The following is a 12,344-nucleotide window of genomic DNA, read 5'->3' as shown; positions in this document are numbered from 1 at the left end:
GCAAAATGCAGTGAAGCAGATTACCTTTGATCAGCATGTCTCTAAGGCATGTCGATCTCTGCACTGGCTGCCAGTTGCAGCCCGATTCAAGGTTAAAGCATCCTGCATGATTCACCAAGCTCTGAGTGGGAAAGGTTGTTTGGCCATTCAGGAGAAGCTACTGAGCTATACTCCGGGTCGCCCCCTGCATCCACAGATGCTGCACTCCTGTGTGTTCCTAAGTACCGAAAGGAGCGAATCAGCAGCATGGCCTTCTCTATTGCAGGGCCTAGGCTCTGGAATCAACAACCACTCCAGCTGCGGCGCACCATGGATTTCGCACTTTAAGCAAAATTTAAAAACCTTTCTATTCTTGTGATTCTCCGCCCTAGTCTCTCCAGTATCTCTCAAATGCGCCATGATGCCTTCAGTGACAGTGAGCTACAGAAGTACTTATTAACCAAAGGGGGACCTACTGCACTTTTTACTATTCTCCCCCGGGCAGTACACCATTAGGCAGAACACTAAGAATAATTCTAGGAGAGTCCGATATCCACCAATGTCGACCAGAACTTTATTTCCTATTGATGCACTGGCCGGGCATGTTGTCTTACTTGTGATGTGTTCTCAAGATTAAATAATCATATGGGAACCCTTTGAATAAAAATAATCCTTTTGGCTGTTAGACAATATTTCAAGTGACGAGGTGCAAATCAATGTCAAATCATAATTTCATATTTTTGGTTTTTATGTATGGTTTTAATGGTATCCAGTAATTTTATTGCAAAACAGAATGGTACATAACAGAGCGGACAAAAACACAGAAAAGATTAAATTTATACAGCGTAGTGGGGTAATGAGTTAAAATGGTTTGGGATGGGTTAGGTTGCTTTAAAGGGGTGGACAAAAGGGGGACTTGGGCAGAGACCCTCCCCACCCCCAAACTAATTTTTAAAAAAATAATCTGTGACTCTGTGTTTTGTTCATAATGAAATTTACCACTAATTGTGGTCAGTAAGATAACATAACCGTTTGTGTCAGTGTTTATTGTGTGTTTTAGGATTACATTTATTACAGTTGAATAAACATGTTTGATATTCTTTCTGTTTCTCACTTACTTTGCTGCTCACAGTTATGGAGTGTTGCATCTGCTACAATTGCATACTGTTTCTAAAATTAAAAGTATTGATGTTCTGTTAGAAGAACCCCACAAGTTGAAGGCATATACGTATTGGATCATAGTTGTGTGATAATACTTACCTAGCGTGCTCAATTGCTAAGAGTATCTTAAAAGCCTAATAAATAACTGTATATTTTGTACTCTTCTGTCTAATTGGAATTATTGGAGTGCTCTCTGTGCGTCTAATAGTAGCCCTAGACCACTCCAACACCCTCCTGAGCGTAAGCCTTACTGCTCTGCTACCCTGTCTTGATTGGATTTGGCTAGACACCAGTGTCTTTCCTGTTCATCATAATAGGTTGGCCTCTCAGAATCCACCACCGGGGTTGATTCTGAAAATCCATCTTAAAAGCAACAAAAACCATTTTGGATGTTCTGCCCAAGTGAGTTCAGACGCAAAAGCTCCTTTGTGTTATGTTATTGTGAATTTGTATAGCACCTTTATAGCATTGGTATGATCTCAAAGCGCTGTGGGTTGAACGCCCTGGGAGGATCTCATTCCAGGTCAGTGGATAAAGTACGGTAGTATATAGTGCATGGGTGCACTCGGTATGTGTGCAGCCAGTGCAGCGTGTAGCTGCATTCTAATGCTAGGCGTGGTGCAGTGGTTATGTGAGGTCAGTGAAATTTGTGCAACAAGACCCTTGACCTCAGGGTCTGCATTCTGGCGGTGGTGGCGCTTGTGTATGAGATTATATGTGCAGCAAGGCCAATCATTTCATGGGGCATAGCTTTCATGGAGGAGAGTAAGTATGTGTGCAGCTAGGCCGAATTGACTGAGGGGTATAGATGCATTCTATTTGTTGGTATAGCGGCAAGAGTGAGCATATTGGTATGTAGGAGTGCCTGTTCCCGATTTCCTTCCAGTGCTCACTGAGCTGACTGTCTATTCTAGAAGAGCATTGGTTCTCAAAGATAAATTCTCTGTCAAATTCCTTGCCTGCTTCGGAGAGTCTACTCATGAGGTGGAACAGTCAGTCTGTTTCAGAAATTCGGCTATATGTGCTAGTGGGCCCATTTTCCAGGTCCTGGGTAGTAGTTTGTGGCAGGTGGAAGCGTATTCCTGTCATAGATTATGGTTTGAGCTGTGGAATCTTATCACATTGTTGTCCCTTCCGACAGTGTTCGAGAGCTCCTCGGATTAGACGGTATAGTGAATTTCTGCAGGAGATAGCAAATCTAACCAAGCATGCGCTGCAGGTGAAGGAGTTAATAGCATCAGTTCTTAGGCATATCCTTATGGTAACCTGGCTTGATCAGAGACCACCCTGTAGACCAGGTGGATTATATGATCTGGCCCAGTTGTAACATTTGATCCCAAGTGCTGTAAGGCTCTGGGCTTGTAGTTCTGTGCATTAATTCCCAGATGTGTCACACACAGGTTGTATTGTATTTTTAGTGTATTTATTTAGTTTATATAACGCTTTACTCCAAAGCGCTGCACATTTTAACAGGATACATAAAACAATTAACATTGTAACAGTAGAAGCAATTTACAATTGTTAATCAGACCAACAAAACAGTAAGTAGAGCAATTAAACTGAAGGGGAGAGTAGTGCAGTAGAACAGAGGGAGCGGGAGGTTAGCCAGGGCAGGTCCAATCCTATTGTTTAAAACATAAGTGCAATTACGCTCTGGACTTGTAGTTCTGCGCATTGATTCATGGATAAGTAAGAGACAGAGGCTGACATCTCCTGGACTGATACACCGTGCATACTGGGAGGAAGATAATGATCAGGCTCAGTCAGGTGGAGTATAAGTGCTGTTAGGACTCACATTGAGATAGGGTACTAGTTTCAAGAGATAGACATCTCATGGTCTTAGAGCGTGGTGCATCTATGGGTGAGGACATTGAGCGAGCCCAATCATAGCCTAAGAGCATAGGTGTTATGCCTAGGGTTTGGAGTTGTGGGGATTAAGATTGTAGCAAAGTTAGGGGTGGCACGGTCAGCATTGTTCTTGCAGTGAAGAGGCATGGTCCCCATCTTGATACAGTTCTGGCCAAATCTGGCCCTTGCTGGTGGGTTGATTGGCCCCCAAAGCAGACCCTTATATGATTCAGAGGAAAGGCCAGGTTTTGAGTGCTTTCCGGAAATCCATGTGGTCTTGGCTGTGTCGAATGTGGGGAGGCAGTGCATTTCAAGGTTTTGGCGCCAGGGTTGAGTAGGCAGATTCTCCGATCCTGGCTGAATTGGAGGTGGGGACCACTAGGAGGAGGGCCGTTCTTGACCTTAGGGTGTGGGTTGGGTGAGAAGGCATAATCCTTTCTTGTAGGTATAAGGGGCTGGCTTTGTGCACTGCTCGGTGAGTAATAAGATTTTGAAGGTAGCCATAGGTCCAATTGGTAGCCAGGCCAGTGTAAAGTACGGTGAGCAGGAGACGTGCGATTCACTTCATCCCAGTGCAAGAAGCAGCCTGGCAGCCACAATTTGGACTCTTTGGAGTTGGTATGCTGGTGTACCCAGGTAGACCGAGTTTGCACAGTCAAGTCTGGACATAACAATGGACATGATTGCAGCTAATCTCTGGTATGCAGTGATTGTATCGAATGCAAAATGAATTAAAAAAATAAATTAAAAAAAAACAATACCAAAATAACTAATCCTGGAAATAACTAAAATTGGGGTTGTGAGAGGAAATAGTGGTTTTGGGGTTGGGAGAAAAGTATTATTAAAAAAGGGGGGCACCTTGGGGGCAGAAGCCCCCCCCCTCAAAAACAACAAAAAAGAAATGATTGCAATTAGTTATTATTTCATTAGTTATAATTGCATGTAACCCAATCTGTTAGGGTAGGAGGGGTAAGGGAAGATGCACACCTTAGAAGTCTTATGGTGGTAGTGAGAGGATTTGGATACATTATTGATGTGGTGAGACAGGGTTAGGTCCGCGTCCATTGTGCACCGAAGGTTTTTGACGGTGGTGGAAGGGGCGGGGGGAGAAGATCAGGGGAAATGCAGAGGGAGGGTGGCCATGGGGAATGTGGTGGGAATAGGGCCGTATTGCCACACACCATCTCTAGTTTTCCTGGGTTCAGAAGGAGATGGTTACTTGTAATCCCATTGGTCAACATCTGCGAGACATGCTGCTAAATCAGGGTTTGATTTGGATATTCTCAGGATGATTTGTGCATCATCGGCATAGTTATAGCAGATGAGGTTGCGAGAGCGGATGATCCCTGGCAGAGGGGGTCATGTAAGGGTGAAGCAATGAGAGGTAGGCACCTGGGGGCACTACAGTGTTCACTGAGTGAGCAGCGGGGAGGAAAGTGATTTGCTGTCTGTTATTGAGGAAAGAGGCAGTCCAGTTGAGTGCTGAATCTCGGATTCCTAGACAGTACAGTCTGTCAAGGAGGATCAAATGGTTAATGGTGTCAAATGTTGCTGAGAGGCACATCCTTCAGAGTCTGCAGAGACTTTGAGGTCATCCCAACTCGAGAAGTGTGGTTTCTGTTCCATGGCACGGATGGAAGCCTGATTGCGCAGGGTCTAGGAGGTTGTTGGATTCTACTAAACAGTTGAGCTGTGAGTGAGGTTGATGAGCTTTGCCAAGAGTAGTTGATTGGTTAGAGAGGGCTGAGGGATGCTTTCTTTAGAAGGGGGGGTCATCAGGCACTGTTTTGAAGGGTTCTGGGAAGATGCCAGAGGTGAGGGAGTTAATTATGGACCTCAACAGTTCTCCTGCACAAGTTGTGGTGAAGATTTCTTTGAGGAGAGGCGGTACACAGCTCTATGTGGGAGCCGGAGGGTCAGCTTCTGGTTAATAGTTTGATGAATTCTTCGCTAGAGATGGGGTTGAACGAGCAGAATGAAGGGATGGAGGATTCTTGAAGTGCCAGTGTTGGGCAGGGGAGGTTGGAAAATTTGGCATTAAGGGTGGCCGTTGTGTGTAGGGCTTTATTGAGGAATTGTTCCAAGAGGGAGATGCAGAGCATTTTTGAAGAGGTGATCAGGGCAGAAGTGCAAGAAGGATTCAGGAATTCCACAACAATTCTTTGGAGCCCTTTGGTGTTGCTGCAGCAGCACATGATTCTTTTATTGTAATATGCTTTTTTGGCCATTCAGATCTCTGATTTGTAGTTTCGGTGATGGTGGACAAACACTGACTTGCTTATAGGGGTTCTGGAGGCTCACCATTTGCGCTCAAGAGAGTGATTTTTGGTTTTGACCGCCTTCAGGTGAGGGGTGAACCATTTGGGGGTTGGTCCTTTGCAGGAGAGAGCGGGGGTCAGGGTAAGCAGTGAGTTATTTAGCCAGGAGCCAAAGGATTTGATGGGTACAGGTCTATCTGTGGCCAGGAATCCAGGGAGGGTGCATAGCATGGCTTCGGTCAGGTAGTATCATAACCCTGAGGGTGGGTCCTCTGGTATCCTGGGTAAAGTTGAGTGTCTACCAGGGGCTGGGTCGTCAAGTTGGTGGGCATGTCAAACCAGATATTCAAATCTCCCAGTAGGGCGAGTGCTGGGTGGTTAACCTGTGTGGTTGCAAGTGAGGCGCAGAGGCTGTTGGCAAAATGTCTGCCATATCCCAGTGGCCTGCAGGTGAGTAAGAAGCAGTGTGAGAGATTGGGCAGCAAATACCGTTGGACTAGAAGGGATTCATTTAGCTGTGCAGGGCTGAATTTCAGTGAGTGATGAAAATGTGAGGTATGTGGAGGATGGCTAGTCTGTTGTGGTAGATGAGCAAGTCGTTGGGAGGGAATGCTTTGTGCGCAATTGGTTTGAAATCGTCTGAGAACCATGTTTCTGTGATGAAGAGGAGATCTGGATTGTCAGAGGTTAGGAGATCAAAGATGCTGTATCTGTTTTTGGACAAGGAGCAGGCACTGAAAAGGAGGCAGGTGACTTTATGGGCAGAAGGGGGCAGGGTTTCCAGGGTTAGGACGACTAGGTTGTTCAGGGTTGCCGGCAGGTGTCATGGCCACTTGCCCAGGATTACAGGAGCTGCACCATCAGGTTGTGGGAGGCAGGAGGGTAGCATGGTTCATGCACATCCCTTTGGGATGTGCATACACAGGGGGCCTGGTTGGACGCAGTCCTGGCGCTTTGGCACCATGCTCATGGAGAAACATAAGCAAGATGCTTTATTATGAGCAGGAGTGCTTTTCAGGAACTTTCCACGTGTGTGCAGTCAGTCCGGGTGTGGCTTTCCATCTTGAGCCGCACGTGCAACTTTCCATCTATAAGCTGGAGTGGCAGAGTGTGGCAAGCAGAACAGAACTAGCGGACGTGGCCTTAAGAGCTCAGCTATAAAAGCCAACCCAACCCCAAGGCGCACGCTTCACGTTAATCTACATTCGCATGCAGCGTAACGCTCACCGCCGCCTGGGATAAAGCAGCACTTATCTTTGGGAATCCAGTCTCCTGCCCAAGCGCTTACCTCCTGCAGTCAGCATTCACCAGCATTCTTCACCGCTGAGCCTGGTGTCCATTCTTCATCCTCCGGCACGCAGGACTTCAGCTCCGGGCACCACAGCACGACATCTTCATCCACAAAGGCGGATCCTGTAAAAGGACAAAAGGCAAGGTTAGACATTACGAACTTTGTTTGAGCTCGCGCTTATCCTTAAAATCTCACTTACCTGCTGCCAGACCGCTGAGGGATCCTCTGCTCCTCATCTGGAGCGGCCTCGTGCTCTGTAGCTTTGCTGGGCCACAATCACACCTATTTGGGGAAAAGATGGGCATTATTACAGAGCTGACAACAGGCTGTGAGAAAGACCATACAAATACTTCAAGACAAAGGGAAACCTGAAAGACACTTACCAGAAAGGCGTGGAATAGTCGCAGCTTGACTGGACACCACGTATGAAGGACCAGTGAAGGAACTCGGTCCTCATCCTAAATTCACCCCTGCCAAAAGTAGCAGGACGGAGAGCTCACCATTAATAATCTACAGGTGAGCCTTAATGGGTCGATGCATGCTCACGCAAACCACACTATGGGAAGAAGGGTTTGAGAGGGAATTCACTCACAGGCCAGCAAACTTACATCCTCTCATATCTACGCAGGAGCAGTGTTCCAATTAATCGCAGCAGCCCACAGCCTATTTGCAGCAGGAGAAAGCAGACAGGAGAATTCTACTTCCTGGGAGGGCTGCAACCGTGCCCCAATGTCCCCGCAGAGACCAGGTGAGTGTAACAGTAGGTTGGCGTAGGCCACAGGGGAGGACGGTGTGGATGGTAGGACCAGGTCAGTCGGAGTGACTGGAAGGGTTGAGGGATTCAGTAGGTGTGAGCGGTGAGGTGGGGGGGGATTGGGAGAGGCAACAGGCAGTGGCCGGCCTTCTCGGGAGAGGCATCAGAACTGAAGTTGGAGGGGGGCGAAGAGTGGAGCGGTTGCAGTGGATGGTGCTGGACTTGGTGCTGTAGGGGATTTGTGCCAAGGAGGCGGTGTGGATGTAATGGGGGAAAGAAAGTGTACAAAGAGTCAAGAGGGGGGGCATGGGTAACTGGGAGGTCCCGACAGAGGGGCCAGCAGAAGTGAGGCGGTTGGAGCATTGCAGGGGTTGTGAGGCATGGATAGTAGAGGGTGAGTGGCAGTCTCTGCCTCTGGAGTTGTGTGTGTTTGGGTGCAAGTAGTATTGGGGGGGCAAAAGGGTACGAGAGATGATTCTGGAAAGGGCAAGACACACCATACTGAGTGGGGGCAGAGGGTTGGGGTGGTGAGGATAAAAGGCAAGGGCATGTTAGTAAGATGGGCTAGTGAGACAGATGTTCAGTTGGTTGGGGTAGAGGTGAAGAGTGGTGCATGTGGGTTGTGGCTGTCAAAATATCACCAGGACTTCTTGGATGTGGGTTTGGGAAGGGAGTGGGACACCTCAGGGATGCAGGCGAGAGATGGCAAGAGTTTAGGGGTGGAGGAAGTGAGTGTGGGTTTATGGTATGGATTCGGGCTGCCCTCTTAAGCATGTTTGACGGAGTGAGATATGCATGGATATCCAACTATGGTGGAGAGGCATGGGAGCAGATTGACTGAGGTGGAGGCAGGGTGGTCGTGATGTTTGGAATGCCAGAGGGCTTCTCTGGTCTGAGCGTTTGAAGCTGGGCAGTGCGGGGAGGTGGGAGCATGAGGGGCAGGGGAGGGGTGACACTTGGTGGACCAGAGAGCTCCTCTGGTCTGAGAGTTGGAGGTTGTGTGGTTAGATGAGGTAGGGTTAGTCATAGAGTAGGTTTTGGGCAGAGGGGTTGGATATAGAGAGGTTGCTCAGCATGCAAGGAGGGTCCATGAACGAGGGTGCAAGAGTAAAGGAGGTAGAGCAGACGGAGCGGATGTGGTGCTGCTTGGTTTGCCAGCGAGTTCCCTCTTGTTCGCAGGTTTGAAAGTCTGTGGTGAGTGGGAGTGTGACTCGGGGCAAGTGTGGTGCTGATGGGCCAGAATTGTGGGGGTGCAGAGGGGTGGTGGTCTTGGTTGTAGTGGTGTCCAGCTCAAGTTTAGATTGGCAGGCATAGTCATGTAAAGGAGCATCGGAGCAAGTGGGAAAGCAGTAGGTAAAATAGTTAGATTTGAAGTATTCAGCTATTGGACAAAGACGTCCCAGCCTAAGACACAGAAGCAAGTAAAGACAGCTAGGTTCGAGTCACCTGTTCAGTGGGGGAAGATGCCAAGACACAGTAGAAGGTAAGAAACAGCTAGATCTGAGACATGTGGCTAGCGACAGAAAACACCCAAATCTAGGGCAAAGCAGCAGATGAAAAGCAGAATGGAGGTATCTGGCTAGTAGGAGATAAAACCCACATTTGACACAGCAGTAGCAAGCAGCTAGAATTCAGATACCTGCATAGTTGGAAAACGCCCAGCTTTAAGACAACAACAGCAGCAGGTATTAAGCAGCTAAATGTGCGATACAAAAGATGGCTGAAAACCTGTGTGTATCAGCACTGGACCCATGAATGATATTTACATCTGGTTGATTCCAATAAATCAAAGGTCAGCATCTCAGTTGAATATTGAGTCTTGATTTAATCAAAGATCATATGAGGAAAGCTTTCCTCAAATGATCTTTCATTAAACCAAGACGTAATATACAACCGACATTCTGGTCTTTGATTTATCCAAGATATATTTTCCTTTAACATATTGTGAACTCCGTCTGTTATGTGTGTAGCTGACCTTTATGACCAGCCCTCTACCCTCCAAAGAATGAAGCCAGACTGATCGGTTACACTATAATTGGAATGTTCAAGCATCAAAAGCCGCAGGAAAATCTAACAGCAGAAAAGCACACTACAATGCCAGTTGAGGGTTATCCAAAATGAAAATTACTGTTTGCATGAGGGAAAATCCTGCCTGGTAAGTGTTGAAGTGATGGTGCTCTCTATAATCCTGTAGCTGCTGGAACTATACCTACCTTTCTTGGAGTTTGACAGGGAAAAATACATTAGATAGTGGTCTGTAGTTTGCCATCTACAGGGGGTCTGCCTGCAAACTCTTTAGAGTGTGGTTACAGATGCAATTTTAAAGAAGCTGGCAGCGATCCCAAAGCAAATTATACATTTAATAAATCTCTAGGCCAATCCAACAGTTGCTGGGACAGGACTACTTGTTTGAAAGTAACCGCTGGATAGAAATGCTTGCAAGGAGCCAGGGCACAGTGTTTTAAAACAGGAAGAGACAAGGTGGACGCTTGAGGGGATGGGAAGTACACATATATTCTGAGGATGTACCCACTGATTACTCACTTACTCAATCTGAATATCTTAACATAAGCTAAATTAACAATCACTGTCCTCTGGGTCATACTGTCCTCATCCAATGACAGTCCTCTCCCTAAGTCCCTCCTCTGGCAGCCATCTTCAGATTTGGTAAGCACATAAAGTGGCAGTAGGACCAAGAAGAGCCACAGAGGGGTCGGATGGAGGGTTAGCATGTGAATCCATGCCAGACCCATGCTGGAGAACAGTAACTTGTTCCTTCTCCAGCATGGGGTCCGGCATAGATTCACATGCTCATGAATAACAAATACATAGCAGTACAATATTACAGAACCACGGGAGGAGGCAATGCTCAACAGAAGCAAACTCTTACCTCTGGAACAGACTTGCCTCAAGCGAACAGGTTGCATAGCACTGCCTGGCCGACTCTGGACTCCTCCCTGGAATCCCAGTTGACGCAGTAGAATCTCGTGAAGGTCTGCGTGGACCTCCACACAGCCGCCCTGCCGATGTCCAGCAGGGGTACACCAGACAGGAACACCATTGTCGCAGCGATCGCTCTGGTGGAGTGGCTCTCAGACAGCAGGGCAGCTGTTGGTTCGCCAACCGATGACAGTGCATGATGCAGCCCGTGAGCCACCTTGAGAGGAAAGCCTTGGACAAGGCTTTCCCATGGTTCACAGGAGCCCTTTGTGCGGGTTACGTAGAACCTCAGGGCACAAGCAACATCCAGCAAGTGCATGACACTTTCAGCCGGTGATTAAGGTTTTGGGGGAAAAAAAACAGGTAACATCAAAGGTTCATTGAGGTGGAATTCCAACCGAACCTTTGGCATGAAAGAGGGGTTCATCTGCAGCACCACCCTAGATTCGGGGAAAGCTCGTCTCTCACCCACCCTTCTGGCGAGGTGATGGCCACAAGGAAAGCGGTTTTCCACCAGAGGGGCCTGATGCATAGGCTCAAAGGGGGCCCCCCCCATGAGCCTCGTCAGAACCACGATGAGTTCCCACACCAGGGCAGGAGCCTTCACTGGCAGGAAGGATCAAAAAAGTTCTTTGAGGCACTCCTTGATGAGACCAGAGTGACAATCTTCCTGGAGACCTGGTGTAACGGGAGATAAGCTGCCAGATGAACATTGATAGAAGCATGTGCCAGCCCGTCCTTGGCCAAGGAGAGCAGGAATAGGAGAACCGCAGGGCCGTGACCCTCAACGGGGTATTCTTCTGCGACCGACGCCATGTAGCAAAGTGCTTCCACTTGTGACTGTAGCACTTCAAAGTCGACAATGGCCTGGCAATGAACTGTGCAGTCTGCAGGTAACGCTTATCCACCAAACTCTATGGCTGCAGGAGCCAAGCCCTCCGTTTCAGCGACCCTGGGTATTGATGCATGATAGCACCTCCTTCTCTGGTGAGCAAATCCGTAACTACTGGCAGCTTGACTGGGATAGACGCTGACATGCTGAAAAGGTCCAGATGACAAATCTGCCACAGCCAAGCTGCGGTGATGAGGATCATCCTGCATCGGCACTGTTCTAGTGTGTTGATGACACATAGCAGGAGAGGCGACGGGGGAAACGCATACAGAAAAGCACCCTCCCCACAGGAAAGGGAACACGTCCCTCATGCTCCATGGTTGGTGGAACTTGCAGGCAAACATCTGGCATTTGCCGACATCACACAGAGGTTGATCTGGGACCTGCCCCACTTGACGATGCGGTCCACCTGGTCCTCCCGAAGTCCTGTGCTTACCTGGAGTGTGGGGGATTGAGTGCCCCTCTGTTTCCTGATGTAGAACATTGTGGTGGTGGTGGTGTCTGGAAAGATCCTCACCACATTGCCCCTCAGAGGCAGAAGGAACGACTTGAGGACCCAGAACACTGCTCGTAGTTCCAGGATGTTGATATGGAGTTTCTCCTACCCCCAAGATAGCAACAGGCCTCTGGCGTGTAGCCATCCTTTGTGGACTCCCCAGCCCTCTAGAGAAGTATCTGGGATGACCATCTCCTGGTATGGAGGGGGTTTGAAATCCTGGGCAATATTGGAGCGAACGCCCCACCACCTTATCACCCGATAGAACTCCTGATCGAGCTGGATCTTGTCTGCAAAGCTTTCGTATGCCTGTACCCAATGAGCGTCCATGAACTCCTGAAGAAGTCTCATCTGTGACCTGCTGAGCCGGATGAGGCAGATGCAGCACGACATCATGCCAAGCAACGACTTGATGGTTCACGCTGTGGCATTCTTCATCGACAACAGCCGCTGCACCTTCCCCTGAATGGCCGCTATCCTCTGCTTCAAGGGCACCTCCAGGCAGGACACTATTATTGAGTCTGGCTCGTAGGAACAGCACGTTCTTGAATGGTGTCAAGCAGGACTTTGGATAAATGATGGAGCATTCTAGATCCATCAGCAGCTGGACAGTCACCTACGTATGACCGATGGCCAACTCTCACGAGCAGGCCATGCATCGAGGTACGGTATACATGTAATCCTCATAGACACAGATGGGCCAACACCGGTGCCAGGCATTTCAT

Source organism: Ambystoma mexicanum, chromosome 11 (genome assembly GCF_040938575.1).
Source record: "Ambystoma mexicanum isolate Mex_15411 chromosome 11, UKY_AmexF1_1, whole genome shotgun sequence".
In the NCBI taxonomy this organism is placed as follows: domain Eukaryota; kingdom Metazoa; phylum Chordata; class Amphibia; order Caudata; family Ambystomatidae; genus Ambystoma; species Ambystoma mexicanum.
This window is presented reverse-complemented; position numbering follows the sequence as displayed.